Here is a 20,790-nt window from a genome sequence, read left to right on the forward strand (position 1 = left end):
GGAGGAGAGGTAGGAGGACAGTTCAAAATAGCTGTGTTGATCCAGTAGTTTGGAGGCATAGGGGAGAAGTAAGATGGGGCGATAACTAAACATAAGATGGGTCAAAGGAGGGCTTTTGGAGGATGGGTGTGATCGAGGTATATTTGAATCAAGAGGGGAAGATGCCAGTTGTTAGTGACAGGTTGAAGAGGAGGGCTAGGCATGGGATGAAGACTGTAGTACGGTTTGGAATGAGGTGGGATGGTATTGGGTCAAGTTCACAGGTGAGATGTGATTTATAGAGTAAAGATGATCTTCCGTGATGGCGGAGAAGCTGGTTTTGGAGGAGGAGAGCTGAGTCGTTATCAGATGGGGCTGTTGGGACTTTAAGCAAAAGCTTTGCCCTATGTTGTCAATCTTCTGCTTGAAGAATAAGTCTAAGTCTTCAGCTGAGAAGAGAGGAGAGGAGAGGGAGATGGAGCTGGTTGATAGAGGAGGGACTTGAAAGTACTAAGTATCTGTTTAGGGTTGTGAGACACGTATGATATGAGAGATGAGAAGAGGTTTTTTTTTGCTGCAGTGAGCAATTGTACAGAATTTTTAAAACTTCTGTTACTTGACCCACTCCCTTTCTTTGGCAGTCGAACAGCAGTAAGCCTTGTAGATGAGGGGCAGGAAGAACATGTGCCCCAGTAGATGACAAACCCTGCATCAAGTGGCCTCTGCTCCTCTTCCTCCACCTTAACATCACACACAGTACAGTCCTCAGAGGTGGCACCCCAACCCTTTAGAGAGTCAATGAACATGCAGGGATTGCTTGCATTACAGTGATTGGCTGGCCGCATAGCATCATCGGGTGTATTTAAGACCCGGTGACGCTAGGCTCATCACAGTCTATCACGAAAACAGCCAGAGTAGGGAGAGCTGCTGCTGAGTCAGGGAGAGATTTGCTTGTATATAGTTAGTAAAAGTATTCCACAGCATATCTATATATCCATCTGAATTAACAGTCCGTCTGAGGACTAATCCAGCTGCATATATTCAGTGATGATAGCAGAAGTTAGGCAGGCAGGCAGAGTTTGTGGCAGACTGCAGTGCATACAGCACAAGAGGGTCCATTGAACGTCCTGTCTGTTGTTGCTGTAATAATTACAGATATTTGTAGACATAGCCCCAGATATTATGGGCCAGAGCTTATATTTTTTTTTATCTTAATCCTGATTATTTGCTTAAAAAGCAATGCAGAGTACACCATTTTTCTGCTCCATTTGCTTGTTAGCACTGCAGAATACAGCCAGATCTTTTCCATATTACAGCGATAAAAATCCAGAAATTTGTAGTGAACGTGGAAAATATTGGCCTCCATTTACATTTTGCTGCAGTGTGTCAGTGAAGCTATTCACACGAGGTCGCTGTGAAGAATAGTAACCTACAGGCCCGTTATTTAAAACTGTGGTTTTCCGTCAGACGTAGAAAAATACACCTAAAATTTACAGTTTATTGATAACATTTAAAAATTCTCAGTGTTCAAGAAAAACCCTCAAAAAGCAAAAAAAAAGCCAATAAAAAACAGGCCAGCACAAAAAATTACAGCCAATTAGATACAGATAAAAGGGGAAGGGGCAATGCCCTGAGCTGACCCTTGATCTGTTCCTGCCTGTCAGCTGAGGTTGGCACCCTCGACGGCTCTCCCTGAATGACCCTAGGAGGCCCTCAATGAATGAGAGTGATGGGAGTAAAGTACAGATGTGAGGGGATAAATAAAGGTAGCCAGTGCTACATCATTAGAACCATTAGAACATCACAACCAGCAACACTGTACCCACAGCGTACAGGTGTGGTAAGTAGAGTGTGATGTTTCAAATATTAGTCCTTATTAAATAACACCTTCTTACCCTGCCTTCACTTATTATTCACAGGACAGTACATGCAACCAAAGCATTAAGACAGAGATGTCTATGTCATCACAGCCTCTGCCAGTCAGCTGTATATTATAACCGTGATACAAGACAAGTGACATATTTTATGTATAGATATCACAAACTCTGTATATATCAATCATCTTCAGTTACATACGTCACATGAAATCATAGGTAAGCCAAATAATCAGGGAAGATTATATACAACAATATTAACCCCCAGTCACAGGAACAAATCAACAATGTGGTAGTCAGTCAAGACTCCACAACACAGAGATGCTAAGTTCAAAAGATAGATGCAAGTGTGTATCGCTCAACGCATTTCTCCTGTAAATCAGCTCATCCGGAGTCACACACCATATAGTCTCTAAAGATATAATATGAGTACTTAATAGAAAACTTAGCTTAGATGAATGATGTTGGCATTCTTAATAAGGTGCCTCGTGCATGCTCCTCCACATTGTTGCGGTGGTGGTGTTGATAAAGTGCTCAGTGCATCCCACAGGGACCAATATCCCACTCCTATTGGGGGTTTTCAAATGGCAACAGACTGCACTATCCACCTACAAGCATGTCGCCTACTGGGAATTTTTAAATTATATAAAAAAACTGTAAATTTTAGGTGTATTTTTGATTTTTTTGTACTTTAAATGGGAGACTGTTCTAAGTTTTAATAGCCCTACTCTTTTGAGTGCAATCCTAGCCACAATGACATAGGTCTTAGGTTAGCGTCTATGTGAGTGGTTGGGCTGCACCCGCTCACTCCCCTTTATGCCTTTGCCACTGCACTAGTTAATAGTGCTGTCATTTGCATTACTCTCAGTTGATTTCATTATCTGAATGAGGAGTGGATTGTGGCGTATAAGCAGTGATAGCTAGACTAGAATTTACCACTCATAGGTAGACTAAGTAAATATAATTAGACCGTATAGACCTACCAGTCTGTTCTATCAAAGATAATATAGTAGAAAAGTACTAATAATCAGATTACTCTCTATATGATCATAAAGAGATACAGTTCCTGAACTTCTGGGTTAGTGTGTTTTTAAGTGCACTAATTGTTGTCTTTCTTTTCTTTTCCATCTTGAACTGAAACCATAATGAATTTTCACATCCACAGGTTGTCTCCGCAGACTTCCATCTTCTTTGATCTTCTGCATCACACCAACATACATAGTTACATAGATACATAGTTACATAGTTTATAAGGCCGAAAAAAGACAAGCGTCCATCCAGTTCAGCCTATTTCTTGTGCACTGCAGCTATTCCGCAGCGTTGATCCAGGGGAAGGCAAAAAAATCCCATGCGGTATAGGCCAATTTACTTCATTGAGGAAAAATTCACTTCCCGACTCCAATCTGGCAGTCAGATTAAATCCCTGGATTAATTAACTATCATTAAGCATAAGATGTAATTTGATTGTTCTCAAGAAAGGCGTCCTGGCCTCTCTTGAACTCATTAAGTGAGTTGGACATCACCACTTCCTCTCCCAGAGAGTTCCAGAGTCTCACGGCTCTGACCGTAAAGAATCCTGTTCTATGCTGGTGCAGGAACCTCCTTTCCTCCAGACGCATAGTGTGCCCCCTCGTCTTTGTCAACATCCTTGGTATAAACAGGTCATGGGAGAGATCTCTGTATTGCCCCCTGATGTATTTATACATGTTTATGAGGTCTCCCCTAAGCCTTCTCTTTTCCAACGTAAATAGGCCTAATTTTGACAACCTCTCTGGGTATTCTAGTCCCTCCATTCCCTTTATTACCTTAGTCGCCCTCCTTTGTACCCTCTCTAGCTCCAATATGTCTTTCCTGAGCACCGGAGCCCAGAACTGTGCACAATATTCTAAGTGCGGCCTTACCAGCGCTTTATACAGAGGAAGAACAATGTTCTCATCATATGCCCCTATTCCTCTTCTGATGCATGACATGACTCTATTTGCCTTCGCAGCTGCTGCCTGACACTGGGCACTCCAATTTAATTTGCTGTTAACCAAGACGCCCAGGTCCTTCTCCATGTCAGATTTCCCCAACGGTTTCCCATTTAATATGTATGGGTGACTGCTGTTTTTCTTTCCCATGTGCATGACCTTACATTTACATGAAGCCCTTAAAAATAGAAGTGTTATTAAAATGTATCTGAATAAAAATATCTGGCCTCCATCCATAATAATTTTTAAGCTGAAAGAACTTGTACTTGAATAGTATTTGAAAATATCTAGGGGAAATGCGTCAAGTATAGCCTACCATGTACGTTTGGCTAAATAATTTTGACATGAAACTGAATACAGCATACTATGTGCATTTGGCTAATGAATTTTGGTATGATGCCGCTCATGCTTATGATAAACTGAATACTATTTTGTGTCTTATGAGACTTTTCAGGCCTATGAACATAAACTTTTATGTAACATCCCAGCATGTGTGGACAAGGACTGTTCCACCTTATTGTTGTACTTTGGGTTTTTTCTTGGGGCTTTTCTGGCCTTTATATGGATGTTTGATTATTTATGTGGGTAGTGTGACATGTGACCTATATTAACCACTGCTTATTAAGTGCCTTTATGCATATAGGGCATAATAGGGATTATCGGGGTGAGTCTACGTTGAGCGGCGGCGCCATTTGCACATTATAGGGTGTCAACCTCCGCTGCTTGGTAGGGCTGATACTAGTCTAATAACAGGGCATTTTTCCCCTGTGTAGTATCCAGCAGCAAACCGCCTTCTCTCCACAACCCCCCTTTTTGTTGGTTGGTACTTTCCAGTCTTTATATTTCTCACTTGGATATTGATTACCAATTTGAGGACAGCAGATTAACTAGAGTATCTCTATTTTATCCTTATTTCTTCAGGTGTTTTAATATTAATTAATAAAAGTAGTGTTTTATAGAGAGTAATTTCTGTGAACTAACTGTTGGCATATATAACTTAAAATCTTAATGATTTATTACGGTTTTCCAATGAGTCCATACAAAAATATTGAGTGTCCGTATTGTTTTTATAAACTGTACAGCAAAAAAATAAAAAGCAAAGTTGGCAACCCTGAGATGATAAGTGCTGCTAAAATAATCATGGAATGCAAAAGCGTGAAGCTATCTGCCCTTTAATAACTAGTGGATTATCAACAGATCAATGAAATGAAAATTGCTTCATAATTATCTATTCTATCATTACTTTAGCAGTGCTCATTTTTCTTCTTTTTGTAACTATTATTAACATGGTGGTATCTACTACAACAGGATCGGAATGGCAGCAGTAGCCAATATTGGAATAATATTATATTAATCCTTTTTTCAGAGTGTTGTGTTATATTAGCACATCATTTCGAGGGTTGTTGCTCCTGCACTTTCTGACAAAAAAATAAGCAGCCATGTTTTTGTATTCCAGTACATCTCAATAAATCACTTTTGCAACCAATGTCTTAGTATTGAACCATGGCATCTACATTAAAATATTAAAGTTTTGCAAACAATTACTGTTAACACCATATAGTCTGGTCCACCTGCCATTCAACTTGTGTCTCTGAGTCTCAGCATAGCAGGCTCGGAGAGATTACCTGTGTAATGTCTGTTCTTCCTGGGATGGCGCCATTCCAGGGGGAATAGACATTTCACTAATATTCCTTGCCTCATACCACGTGACTATTATTTTCATCGTTGCACTTTTTTCTTATTTGGTATCTATTCCAATTCTCATTCAATGCCTTTAACTATAGATGTGTAATACTTTTTAATATAATTTTATTTCATTAATTTGCCTTAAAGGGAATCTGTCAGTAGAATTAACCCTCTTAAGCCATCTATATGGGCATGTAGATCATAAAAAGATGAATACAATGATGTCTTGTTCAAGAGTAAACCACATTTTCTGTCTCCAGAGCTTATTTTAAATAAAGGAAATGTTACCAGTGTGAGACATGCAAAGACTGACAGCCTGCTGCGTCCCTTATCTACATGACTCACACTGGTAATGCTCCCTTTCATTTAAAATAATCTCTGGAGTCAGATTCTCCAGGAGATCTATGTCTGGTTCATAGATCTGGTTCATAACAGCTCATTTACATTTTAAAAAAGAAGTGGGTATCTCAGGAATAAAACATCAGATCTCAGATATCAATATATCATCTTACTCAGCTTCTTATGACCTACATGCCCATATACACAGCTTAGTAGGGTTGATCCCACTGACAGATTCCCTTTAATGCTCATTGATTAATCATGATCTTTTTTATTTAAATCATGGTTTCAAATTCATTTTTGCATGTTATTTTGTGTATTATATGAAGGTATTTTGGCCATTTATATTTTGTTCCCTATTTTATAACATCTCTTTATAGTGCTATACATTAGCATCAGTTAATATTCTTTTGATATGTATGAGTTGAGCGGGCATCGAGCATTTTGCGTTCCTACTAAAGAACCGTAGGGAAAAGCAGAGTGCAAAATTACCTACAGAAGGGAAAGTGTGCTGAAGTAGAAAGAGATCCCAGAGTGAGTAAAACAAACCACGAAATACAAAATAAATGATTATTTATTGTTACTGATCAATATTTAAGCTAGAAATGTTGGTCCAAGCCCTGTCCTATGCTGATATGTGAAATAGTGTCTGGACCAAACAATTAGCACAAAGAATTTAGATGCTGAATTGTGGCCTGGTTTATGGACCACACTATTAGCACAAAGAATTTAGATTCTGAAATGGGAACTCCTGTCTGGACAAAAATATTAGCAGCACAGAATATTTATTTGCGCAAATATGGCCTGCTTTCTGGAGAATGCTAATAGCACAAACAATTTTGATTCAGAAATGTGGACTCCTGGCTGGAGTAAAACTAGTAGCACAAAATATTTATATGCAGAAATGTGGCCTGCTTTCTGGAACATGCTATTAGCACAAACAATTTAGATTCAGAAATGTGGACTCCTGGCTGGAGAAAAAATATTAGCACCAAATATATGTATATGTATAGGAGTCCCTATACACGTCGATATGGCACGACCAGGGGATAAAAGTTGCTAAATTTTTTCTGAACATGACCAATCTAGATTCTGAGACAATTGAATTTATATTGAAACTTTTAAGATTTATTCTGACTCATAACTACTTTGTGTTCAAGGATCGCCCCTTCCTGCAGCTCCAGGGCATGGCGATGGGGGAGTCTTGTGCGCCCTCTTACGCTAACCTGTTCATGGGGCTATGGGAGAGGGATACGGTCTGGAACACCCCTGGACATGAAGCAGTTGTCCTCTGGTCGCGTTATATCGACAATGTATTCTTTATCAGGCAGGGCTCCACGTCGCAGCTGGAGAACATCCTGGCTTGTCTAAACACCAACGACCTGAATGTTAGACTGACATGTAAATACAGCCAGAAGCAGATCGATTTTTTTAGATCTGCTTATTTCCAGAAATTTGGATGGCAGCCTGGAGACAGACATCTTCCGAAAGGAGACCTCAAACAATTCTCTGTTGCATTATGCCTCATCCCACCCCCCCAAAACTAAAAAACTCTGTACCCATAGGTCAGTTCCTGAGAGCTTGTCATATTTGTTCCAATGAGGACAAATTCTTGGACCAAGCACAGGAACTGACTACACAATTTCGTGATAGAGGGTACAGGTATCAGGACATTAACAGAGGATTTGTCAGGGCTTTAAATACTGACAGACAAACCTTGTTGAAAAAACCACAACAATCGTACCATAAAAAAATAAATAGTGAATCCAATACGACCCCTCGATTTATTTTTACGTTCAATGCTAATTGGTCAGCTATGAAAGCAATAATTTCTAGACATTGGCCTGTCTATCTAACGGACAAGGACTTACATTAAAACCTGACTGCCTATCCAACTATCACTTGGCGCAAATCAAAAACGTTAGGGGATCTGCTTTCTAAGAGTCATTATATACCACCAGGGAATAATTTTATCTTTGGAAGCAAAGGTTAACCTTGGGAAAGCTTTCCCTGCGGCAGATGTTTGATCTGCAGGTATGTCCCTAGGACTTTGGACTTCTGCAACTCTAGAAATTATAGACTATACAAAACTGTACACCACATATCCTGTGAGACTGAGGCAGTGGTGTACCACATAACTTGCCCGTGTGGATTAATCTATGTGGGAATGACCACGAGGCCACTTAAAGTCCGTATCCAGGAACATATCCGGGATATTAAAAATGCAATCACATGCCCTGATCCACAACTATTGAAAACCATTCCAAGACATTACTTAGAGGTCCAGTGTGCAAATTGAAGTGGTCAAAGGGGCGCTAGAAACTGGATAAGGCGCTGGAAAAGGATAAAACAAACCTCTTTATTGAAGTTCTAATGCCCACAACGCGTTTCTGCAGCGGTCTGCTGCCTTCATCAGGTGGAGTTAAGGGAAAATGGCAGAAACAGGCACTTTTATACATAAAGCAAAGGAACTCAATGGGAGGTGCCAAGGGAGAATTTGGTACTTAACCCCTTAATCACCATTAAAAAAGACAATTACAATTTAATAACAAAGGGGACTTAAAAAAGCATTACGGGTCAATAACTACACATTATAAACTTACTATGAAGATGCAAGATGCAGACATTAACGGCAATGCTTTAAAAATACATACATATAAAAATGCATATATAAATGACGGTAAATAAGCATATTACATAAAAATTGGTGAGGCATATTCTGAGTATACCCCTCAACCAGTTTTTATCCCCCCAAAAATATATAAATATTAATAATTCATCTGCACACATTATCAATCGCTAAATTCAAACCTTCCGGATATAATGTACCCAATTTAAAAATCCAAAAATTCTCTCTCTTCATAAGATAATAAAGCCGATTTGTTACATTATCAGGTACTAAAATCGTGAGTTTCAAGCTAATGGGATCTCTCTGGTGGGCAGTCTGAAAGTGCTTGGAAACACTATGCTGCACATACCCATTCTTAATATTAGAGCGATGTTTATCAAGGCGGGCCTGCATTCTTTGTATAGTTCGGCCCACGTATTGCAAACCACATCCACACTGCAACAAGTAGACCACATAGTCAGAATGACAGTCTACTTTACAGGTGATGGGGAATTGTTCACCAGTGGTTTGCGAGCAGAAGGATACTGCCCCATGATTAATGGTACTGCAGCATAAACAGCCAGGAGATCTGCAAGCAAAACAACCTACTCCTTCTTGCGTTTGCCTCCCATATCTCCGTACTGAAGCTGCAGATTTCAATGTCGTGTTACTGGGCGATATGAAGGACCGTAAATTCCGATTCTTCCTATAAACAATCTTGGGTTTACATGGCAAATGTTTGGACAAAAGTGGATCCCCCAACAGGACGCACCAATAACAACTTAATAGTTCCTGTATGTACACTCTAGATTTATTGAAAGTAGTCACTAAACTCCAATCTTTATATCCTGTATTCGTATGCTCACAGTTAGGACCAGAAACTCGAGCCAGACATGATTCCTGACTGAGCGGCTTAATTCTTTTATGTGCATCCCTAATCAATTTCTTAGGATACCCCTTCCTCAAGAATCTTTTTTCAAGGACATCAGCCTCCTTTTCAAAATCTTCATCCTGCGTACAATTTTTCCGTATACGCGAATACTGGTCATACGAAATGTTCTTAATCCACCTTGGAAGATGGCCACTGTCAAATCTGAGGTAGCTATTCACATCCACGGTTTTGAAATGGGTGGATGTGAGAACCCTCCCCAAATCATCCAATTTCAAAACTAAGTCAAGAAACTGTATGGAGTCACTTGACATGGATACACTAAACTTAAGACCCGATGGGTTATTATCCAAAATTTCAAAGAAATCCTGGGCTGATTTTTCCGTCCCTTCCCAGATAAAGAACAGATCATCGATGTAACGACGATATAATCGTATATGGCCTTGGGTTAGAGGAGAAGACGTGATGAACAAAGATTCAAAGCGTCCCATGAAGATATTTGCGTAGCTGGGAGCTACCCTCGTCCCCACTGCACAGCCCTTTATTTGCATATAAAAATTATCTTCGAATGAGAACACATTATTATTTAATATGAATTCTATTGATTTCAAAATAAACTCTTTTTGAAAAAGGGGGATACTACCATCTTCCATTAAGTAATGGCGCACCGCTTCTATACCTAGTTCGTGGGAGATATTACCGTAAAGAGCTGCAACGTCTGCTGTGATAAGGATACAGTTCTTCACAGATGACAAACTTCTAACTGTGGCAATTAAAGTTGAGGAGTCTTTAAGATAGGACCCCAATTCACATACATATTTCTGAAGAAACAAGTCGATGAAGTGTGATAGATTGGATGTGATGGAATTTATCCCGGATATGATGGGGCGCCCAAGCGGATTACAAGGATCCTTGTGTAATTTAGGTAAAAAATAAAAAATGGGGGTCCGGTAGCTTGAGATATCTAAGAACCTTTTTTCATTCTTATTCAGAATGCCCTTTTCATAACCGTCCTTAATCAAATAATTATAATTAACAAAGATGGAGATTGAAGGATCAATGTCCAATTTATGGTAGTATTGGTCGCCACTAAGTATCCTAAGACCCTCACACAAGTACCAGGATCTGTCCATAATCACGACTCCTCCTCCTTTATCAGCACTTTTTATTATAATGTCATTATTGTTCTTCAAAGTCAGCATAGCTTCCCTTTCACTTTTCATCAAATTGTCTGGTTTCCTACGCCGCTCAATCGAGCGTAGATCTCTGGGGACCAATTGTTGGAAAGATTCTATATGTGCACCCTTGTGGTGTATTGGGTAAAACTTATTAGAGCCTCCCCTGACCGCCATATGCTTATATTGATCAGTAGGGATGGTTACCTCATCAGGTGAATTGGAAAAACCTATGGAAGCATTGGGAGCTGGTAATTTCTTGCCACGTTCCTCTATTAAAAAATGTCGCTTAATAGTCAATTTACGAAAGAATTCGTTCAGATCTAAGAAAAGATCAAAACTATTTAATTCAGCATCTGGACAAAATGATAATCCTTTAGCCAATAAGGAAGTTTCACCTTCTGTAAGCATGTGACTAGAAAGATTAAATATACCACAGGATCTTAAATCACTAGTCTCCGAAATTTGTGAGCTGGATGCTACCTCACCTATACCTTTGTTTTCTTGGCGATTAGGGATTCCGAGGTCACGGCTATTACCTGAGATCCCTCTACCTCCTCTACCTCCTCTACATCCACGTGTCCTCTTTTTCTTTTTGGGTGGCGCCCTGGTGCCACTCGAAAAAACTGAGTGATTTTTGAATCTTTCATTGTTATTGGTGGCTTAAATGGGCCAAATAATGGTGTAGATCTCATTTCTATGTTAGCCGTATCTAACATGGGCGCAGTTAGAAACAAGGCAGAATTTTTTACCTCTAATGCTGGCAAGTCCATGGTGCATGTGGTATCCACAATGGGTTCAAAGAAATTAGTATTATTATCTCCTGATTCAAATAATTCCTGACTCATGTCTGGTCCTATTAACCTATTAAAGTCTTGCGAGGTCGGGTGAATTGTGAGACATGAGGAAGCATCCACAGTGTTCGTATTACTAAATGAACATTCGCGACCTGATGCCAACCCAGCACCCTGATTTGTTAAAGGTATAATGTTGGGGAAGGAGGTAATGGAACTACTCGTACATGACATAATGATGGGTTCCATTGTGTCATGTGCAACTTCAGGTGTGTTGTTAAGCACCATCAATCTCCATCTTTGTTAATTATAATTATTTGATTAAGGAAGGTTATGAAAAGGGCATTCTGAATAAGAATGAAAAAAGGTTCTTAGATATCTCAAGTTACCGGACCCCCATTTTTTATTTTTTACCTAAATTACACAAGGATCCTTGTAATCCGCCTGGGTGCCCCATCATATCCGGGATAAATTCCATTACGTCCAATCTATCACACTTCATCGACTTGTTTCTTCAGAAATATGTATGTGAATTGGGGTCCTATCTTAAAGACTCCTCAACTTTAATTGCCACAGTTAGAAGTTTGCCGTCTGTGAAGAACTGTATCCTTATCACAGCAGACGTTGCAGCTCTTTACGGTAATATCTCCCACGAACTAGGTATAGAAGCGGTGCGCCATTACTTAATGGAAGATGGTAGTATCCCCCTTTTTCCAAAAGAGTTTATTTTGAAATCAATAGAATTCATATTAAATAATAATGTGTTCTCATTCGAAGATAATTTTTATATGCAAATAAAGGGCTGTGCAATGGGGACGAGGGTAGCTCCCAGCTACGCAAATATCTTCATGGGACGCTTTGAATCTTTATTCATCACGTCTTCTCCTCTAACCCAAGGCCATATACGATTATATCGTCGTTACATAGATGATCTTTTCTTTATCTGGGAAGGGACGGAAAAATCAGCCCAGGATTTCTTTGAAATTTTGGATAATAACCCATGGGGTCTTAAGTTTACTGTATCTATGTCAAGTGACTCCATACAGTTTCTTGACTTAGTTTTGAAATTGGATGATTTGGGGAGGGTTCTCACATCCACCCATTTCAAAACCATGGATGTGAATAGCTACCTCAGATTTGACAGTGGCCATCTTCCAAGGTGGATTAAGAACATTCCGTATGGCCAGTATTGGCGTATACGGAAAAATTGCACGCAGGATGAAGATTTTGAAAAGGAGGCTGATGTCCTTGAAAAAAGATTCTTGAGGAAGGGGTATCCTAAGAAATTGATTAGGGATGCACATAAAAGAATTAAGCCGCTCAGTCAGGAATCATGTCTGGCTCGAGTTTCTGGCCCTAACTGTGAGCATACGAATACAGGATATAAAGATTGGAGTTTAGTGACTACTTTCAATAAATCTAGAGTATACATACAAGAACTATTAAGTCGTTATTGGTGCGTCCTGTTGGGAGATCCGCTTTTGTCCAAACATTTGCCATGTAAACCCAGGATTGTTTATAGGAAGAATCGGAATTTACGGTCCTTCATATCACCCAGTAACACGACATTGAAATCTGCAGCTTCAGTACGGAGATATGGGAGGCAAAGGCAAGAAGGAGTAGGTTGTTTTGCTTGCAGATCTCCTGGCTGTTTATGCTGCAGTACCATTAATCATGGGGCAGTATCCTTCTGCTCGCAAACCACTGGTGAACAATTCCCCATCACCTGTAAAGTAGACTGTCATTCTGACTATGTGGTCTACTTGTTGCAGTGTGGATGTGGTTTGCAATATGTGGGCCGAACTATACAAAGAATGCAGGCCCGCCTTGATAAACATCGCTCTAACATTAAGAATGGGTATGTGCAGCATAGTGTTTCCAAGCACTTTCAGACTGCCCACCAGAGAGATCCCATTAGCTTGAAACTCACGATTTTAGAACAAGTATCTGATAATGTAACAAATCGGCTTAATTATCTTATGAAGAGAGAGAATTTTTGGATTTTTAAATTGGGTACATTATATCCGGAAGGTTTGAATTTAGCGATTGATAATGTGTGCAGATGAATTATTAATATTTATATATTTTTGGGGGGATAAAAACTGGTTAAGGGGTATGCTCAGAATATGCCTCACTAATTTTTATGTAATATGCTTATTTACCGTCATTTATATATGCATTTTTATATGTATGTACAGTACAGACCAAAAGTTTGGACACACCTTCTCATTTAAAGATTTTTCTGTATTTTCATGACTATGAAAATTGTACATTCACACTGAAGGCATCAAAACTATGAATTAACACATGTGGAATTATATACTTAACAAAAAAGTGTGAAACAACTGAAAATATGTCTTATATTCTAGGTTCTTCAAAGTAGCCACCTTTTGCTTTGATGACTGCTTTGCACACTCTTGGCATTCTCTTGATGAGCTTCAAGAGGTACTCACCGGAAATAGTCTTCCAACAATCTTGAAGGAGATCCCAGAGATGCTTAGCACTTGTTGGCCCTTTTGCCTTCACTCTGCGGTCCAGCTCACCCCAAATCATCTCGATTGGGTACAGGCCTGGTGACTGCGGAGGCCAGGTCATCTGGCGTAGCACCCCATCACTCTCCTTCTTGGTCAAATAGCCCTTACACAGCCTGGAGGTGTGTTTGGGGTCATTGTCCTGTTGAAAAATAAATGATGGTCCAACTAAACGCAAACCGGATGGAATAGCATGCCGCTGCAAGACGCTGTGGTAGCCATGCTGGTTCAGTATGCCTTCAATTCTGAATAAATCCCCAACAGTGTCACCAACAAAGCACCCCCACACCATCACACCTCCTCCTCCATGCTTCACGGTGGGAACCAGGCATGTAGAGTCCATCCGTTCACCTTTCCACTGGTCTAATGTCCATTCCTTGTGTTCTTTAGCCCAAACAAGTCTCTTCTGCTTGTTGCCTGTCCTTAGCAGTGGTTTCCTAGCAGCTATTTTACCATGAAGGCCTGCTGTACAAAGTCTCCTCTTAACAGTTGTTGTAGAGATGTGTCTGCTGCTAGAACTCTGTATGGCATTGACCTGGTCTCTAATCTGAGCTGCTGTTAACCTGAGATTTCTGAGGCTGGTGACTCGGATAAACTTATCCTCAGAAGCAGAGGTGACTCTTGGTCTTCCTTTCCTGGGGCGGTCCTCATGTGAGCCAGTTTCTTTGTAGCACTTGATGGTTTTTGCAACTGCACTTGGGAACACTTTCAAAGTTTTCCCAATTTTTCGCACTGACTGACCTTCATTTCTTAAAGCAATGATGGCCACTCGTTTTTCTTTACTTAGATGCTTTTTTCTTGCCATAATACAAATTCTTACAGTCTATTCAGTAGGACTATCAGCTGTGTCTCCACCTGACTTCTGCACAACACAACTGATGGTCCCAACCCCATTTACAAGGCAAGAAATCCCACTTATTAAACCTGACAGGGGACATCTGTGAAGTGAAAACCATTTCCAGTGACTACCTCTTGAAGCTCATCAAGAGAATGCCAAGAGTGTGCAAAGCAGTCATCAAAGCCAAAGGTGGCTACTTTGAAGAACCTAGAATATAAGACATATTTTCAGTTGTTTCACACTTTTTTGTTAAGTATATAATTCCACATGTGTTATTTCATAGTTTTGATGTCTTCAGTGTGAATGTACAATTTTCATCGTCATGAAAATACAGTAAAATCTTTAAATGAGAAGGTGTGTCCAAACTTTTGGTCTGTACTGTATTTTTAAAGCATTGCCGTTAATGTCTGCATCTTGCATCTTCATAGTAAGTTTATGATGTGTAGTTATTGACCCATAATGCTTTTTTAAATCCCCTTTGTTATTAAATTGTAATTGTCTTTTTTAATGGTGATTAAGGGGTTAAGTACCAAATTCTCCCTTGGCACCTCCCATTGAGTTCCTTTGCTTTATGTATAAAAGTGCCTGTTTCTGCCATTTTCCCATAACTCCACCTGATGAAGGCAGCAGACCGCTGCAGAAACGCGTTGTGGGCATTAAAACTTCAATAAAGAGGTTTGTTTTATCCTTTTCCAGTGCCTTATCCAGTTTCTAGCGCCCCATTGACCACTTCAATTTGCACATTGTTCACTTTTCCCTTGGGAGTTGTGGCTGGAGGCTGCAGAGTACTGGATACAATTTCAGCTGCAGGACCTGTGGGACCTGCGATGATGTCATCACCCATGTGACCCCACCCGGAATCACATGATTGGAAGCTCCATCTGCTAATCCAGAGGAGACACTGAAGGCATCGTCGCAGCGCTATCAGCGCCAGTAGCTGTGTAACCTGGGTTGTGCGGTCTGCACAACCCACTCAGGTGAGCAGACCACTGTATCTGCACGTATATTCTACTTCCATACAGATTCACACAAGCACTGCGCTTTTCCACCCCACCCCCTTTTTTGTCTTTCATTACTTAGAGGTCCGACAGGGAGACCCAAAAGGCACAGTAGTATGTGGTATTATATCCATCTAGGAATTAGAGGGGGCAATGTAAAACAAAAATTATTACAAAAGGAAACACAATGGATAATTGTCCTGGATACCGTAGCTCCAACAGGGCTCAATGAGAGCATGAGTTTCAAGCCTTTCTTGGCCTAGAGAGCCAGAGGGTCTGTTTATTTTAACTGTGAATTTTAAGTTGGTTTGCTTTGAGATTGATTTTAACTGTTATGTTTGCCTTACCGCAGGGAACCGTTCTCTCTTTGCGATGTCATTGCCATCCACGGCATGGGAGATACGACTGTTCATGGATGCATTTATTGTCCCTGTGATACGAACTTAATTCCACATGACGCATACATCTGATGGATGGACATACCTGCTATCTCTACAGACCATGGGGCTTTTTATATGTTTATATCTTATGGGCTGATATGATGTATGTCCTGATAATGCGGTTTTACAGTCCTTTTTCTACCATTCATGCATGCTAATATGGATGACAACCGTGCCTAACAGTATTTTCTATACCTGATGCCCATTTCCTTGAATAAGATTAGCATGTTATATACCTTGTACCAATGCATGAGGGCCACTTTAGGGATATATGGATATCTATACGTTATGCTGAGTAATTCAGCAATTTATAAACGTTTCCTTCTTTTCTACCTTCTCTAGCATATGCACTCTTCCCGTTACATATTAATGTATCTAGACCCCCTAATTACACAGAGGCTTTATTTCCTCTCACAGTGCATCTTCCCATTCTGATTTATGGTCGGATGATCGGAACAGCTCTCCAGTTGCATATGGACTGGCCACCTATTTTGGCACCAGATGATGCATTCATGATCACTACCCATATCAGTATTATCTCCATTACTTACCAACGCTATGGTGCTCCGTACATGTGCTGTCGTGCATCCCGGGCGTCGTGGGCGGTTCCTGGGTCGCCTTGGCAGCTGGAGGGATGATGTGTCCTCCTTCCTGCTGTGCTTGGTGCGCTCGGACCCGCCCGGACGCATTAGGGGGTGTGGCGCCATGACTCGTGATGCGCCCATTGGTTAGACATTGCCATTCTCTCATATATTTACACCAGCCTGCTCAGTCATAGCCACGGCTCCTGAAGAAGCCATGCAAGCAAAACGCATGTTGAGGCGCGCTACCTTTTCCCCCGCAGCAGCTTCTCCACACTACTTACCACTATGTCTCAAGGTAATGCATCTCAGTAAATGATCTGTATACATTGACTGTTGTTAAGACACCCTGCACATATCTTCAGGATAGTTATATTGAATGTCCTTGTGGCTTCTGAGCTTCATTATATAGCTCCGGTGTCTCTCTTATAAGTGGGACTAAAGCTGTTTTTGTTTGAGAGTGGTGCACTCCATATATATTCTAGTGGATACTGGTTATACTCCTCTCTACTTTTTGGTGTTATATATTGAAATGTGGCCTACTTTCTGGAGCATGCTATTAGCACAAACAAATTAGATTCAGAAATATGGACTCCAAGCTGGAGCAAAACTAGTAGCACAAAATATTTATATACTGAAATGTGGCCTACTTTCTGGAGCATGCTATTAGCACAAACAATTTAGATTCAGAAATGTGGACACCTGGCTGGAGGAAAAATAGTAGCACCAAATATTTATATACTGAAATGTGGTCTACTTTCTGGAGCACGCTATTAGCACAAAAAATTTGATACTGAAATGTGGACTCCAGGCTGGAGCAAAACTAGTAGCACCAAATATTTATATACTGAAATGTGACCTGCTTTCTGGAGCACGCTATTAGCACAAACAATTTAGATTCAGAAATGTGGACTCCTGGCTCGAGCACAATATTACCACAAAATATTTATTTGCCGAAATGTGGCATTGTTTCAGGACCACAGTATTTGTATTTTCAAATGCGAATTCTTGCCTGGACAAAAATATTACCAGCACAAAGAATTTAGATTTTCAAATGTGGACTCCTGCATGGACAAAAATATTACCAGCACCAAATATTTTTCTGCAGAAATGTGGCCTTGTTTCAGGACCACACTATTAGCACAAAGGATATAGATTTTCAAATATGGACTCCTTGCTGGAGCATAATATTAGCAGCACAAAAGAGTTATATGCTGAAATGTGGCCTGGTGTCTCTGGTCCACACAATTAGCAAAAAGGAATGATCTGCTCGAAGGTCAATTTCACAGCCACACAGGAGCCTATCTTTCTGAACTAGCTGACTGACAATTAACCGCTTAGCTAACTATCTGACTATCCAGCAGCAGTAGGAGCAGCCTCTCTGTGCTGTTACACTGACAAAATGGCACCAAAACAACATGTCCATTCTCTTTATATAGAGAGGAACATGTGACCTCAGCAGCCAATTACACAAGCCCTTTGTGTCTGGATGTTGTGGATGGTTTCTGTGCCCTGATTGGCTGCTAGAATCTCCACACATTAAGTTAAAAAAAAAAAATTGAGAACAACAGACTGCAGTTACTCTACCCTCTCCCCACCCACTCCCCTTAACAAACACATCCCCCCCCCCCGCTCATCATAGAGCACCACTATCCTAACCAAAGATCTAAAAAAAAGCATTAGTGGAAACGCAATCATTTACCAAACTTTGGCTGAATTTTGCCGATTTTTAGGTAAAAATGCTCGTGGGTCCAAACACGAATCCGAATGTGCAATGTTCGTGCCAACTTTGAAATTGGCAAACGTTTTCCGAACAAGTTCGCTCATCTCTATTCATGATACCATCAATGAAATAAAGCTCATCGACACCAGCAGCACTCATGCAGGCCCAAATAAGGACATTGCCACAACCATATTTCACTGTAGGCATCATGAACTTTCTTTATACTCCTCCCCTTTGCGACGCCATACAATATTGATATATCTTGGTCAAATCACTCCAGAATATAAGAGTAAAGTTCTGTTAGTTTTCATATTTTACAGTATCGGCCTTTGCAAATTGTACGCAGGCTTTTCTGTGCATGGTCTTTAGGAGAGGTTTCCTTTGTGTACGACACCTATACATGCTATTCCTCTGCAGCGTACTGCAGTGAACTTGCACTTTGATTTTCTACAATTCTTCTCTTCAGAAGATGTTCAATTTCCGTGGTCGGCCTGGAGGACTCTGTGAGATGGTTCCAGTTCCATCTTTGTTACATTTTTTTATAATTTTTCAACAGTATTCTGACTGATCTTCTTGTAGCTGTCATATTTCTTTTGTAAAGAAATTATTTTCTTTTTCAGGTCTTATCACATTTCTCTTTCATGTGGTGCCATTGCTGATTGCATAAAATGTGAAGGGTTTTTTCTTGTTAAGTAACGCTCTTTTATAGTGAACTGTTTTCTGGACACCTGTTTAATGAATAATGAGACTTGTCTGTGGTTAAATTCTTGTTAATTAAAATTTTGAAGTCTACATATTAACTTTGCTCCTAAGATTTTAATAGTGATGTACTCATTTTTGCAACATAGTCTAGAATGATTTTATTAGGAAAATTAATTTTTGTAGAATGGCATCCCATAGAAAATGTTGATTTTGAAAGGAAACTAAAGGTTTTCTGACAAATCTGTTGGGGTGTCCTCATTTATGCTTAGCTCCATGAGAAGTGCTAGGCAGGTACACATGCAGAAAGCAAAATGTGTTAGCAAGCAACACTATAGATGTGTACATTTGTCAAATTGGACTAGTAAAACTGGTGTGCAAAAACAGACACGCACAGCTTAAAATCTAGATGAAAAAAAATCTCTATTTTTTTTTTAACAAAATTCAGCCCTTTTCCCAAAAAAAGAATGTAACAATAAATGTTAGATAGGCATACATCTGCTAAAACAGCACCTACAACAGGGTTCTATATTCTTGTAGCATGTATGGTTGTAAAATTTGACTAGTGAAACAAATGTGCAAAAGCAAATGATGTCATTAATAATTAATTAATAATTATGTAGACAAATGTATCAATTTTGGGAATTTTTTTTGTGTTTAAAAATTACATATTCACAAAAATGATTGCAGAAAAAAATGTTAAAACTCAGTAAAGTTGTTTGTGACAATTGAGTATACCTTATCCGACTGACACTGATTTCAGATTTTTTTAAATGTTGTGCTGCTGTGCTGCTGCTTTATGGTTCATTAGCAAAGAGGAACAAAATGTGTAATTCAAATGTAGATGAACAAATGTCAGATACACCATATCACTGATCAATCCCGCTGAGTCTGGCACTGCTTTCTCTCCCGCTATCATTTGTATCTCAGTATTATTCAAAGGCTACTACTTTCATCTTCTTCAGTGCTGCAGGTGTACAACATATTACCATGTGGAGTTTTCTTCAGTGTTTTAGGGCTTTCTCTTCCTATGTCTGCTGCAGAGTTGTAAGCTCTGATATCCTCTTGCTATTCTAATTCACCCTAAAATGCCTGCTAAATTCCCTGAGTTGGCTTCTAAACAAGCTTTGCTTGTCCCTTTTGATTGACTCGCTAAACCACATGATATAATACCTACATGTCAATATGTGTAAATACCTATCCAGCGCTGCTCTGCTCACCATGCAGTTTCTCCTGATGTCTGGCTGTCCTGCTGAGTCTGCTTCTTGCAGCACTGCTGTACCTGCATGTGGCTTCCTTCTAGCCTTAGAGGGGCGCGGCTGGTCTCTGCAGGAATTTAACCCTGCTGTGTCCTTCAGAGATAAAGTTCCCTGGCCTAACCCATGCCAGCACGCCCTATAGTTGACAGCGCCTCCTACCGTTCCTCACCTGAACATGGTTCTTATTTCGCTAGCACCCGTTCATGCAATCCTCTATAGTCTGTATCTCGCATTAACAACCCGGCCTGTTTACCCGTCCTGTATGACCTCTTTGGTCCTGACCTAAGCTACCTGTAGTGAACCTTTGCAGCCTGCCCTGACCTAGGACCGTCTGACTATGCCTCTGTCTCGCCGTTCTGTACCTTATACAAACCCGAGGACTGCCTTGGAGTGGTACCTGGTGACTA

This window comes from Phyllobates terribilis, unplaced genomic scaffold (assembly GCF_046119375.1).
Source record: "Phyllobates terribilis strain yellow unplaced genomic scaffold, ASM4611937v1 Scaffold_11__3_contigs__length_659146591, whole genome shotgun sequence".
Lineage (NCBI taxonomy): Eukaryota > Metazoa > Chordata > Amphibia > Anura > Dendrobatidae > Phyllobates > Phyllobates terribilis.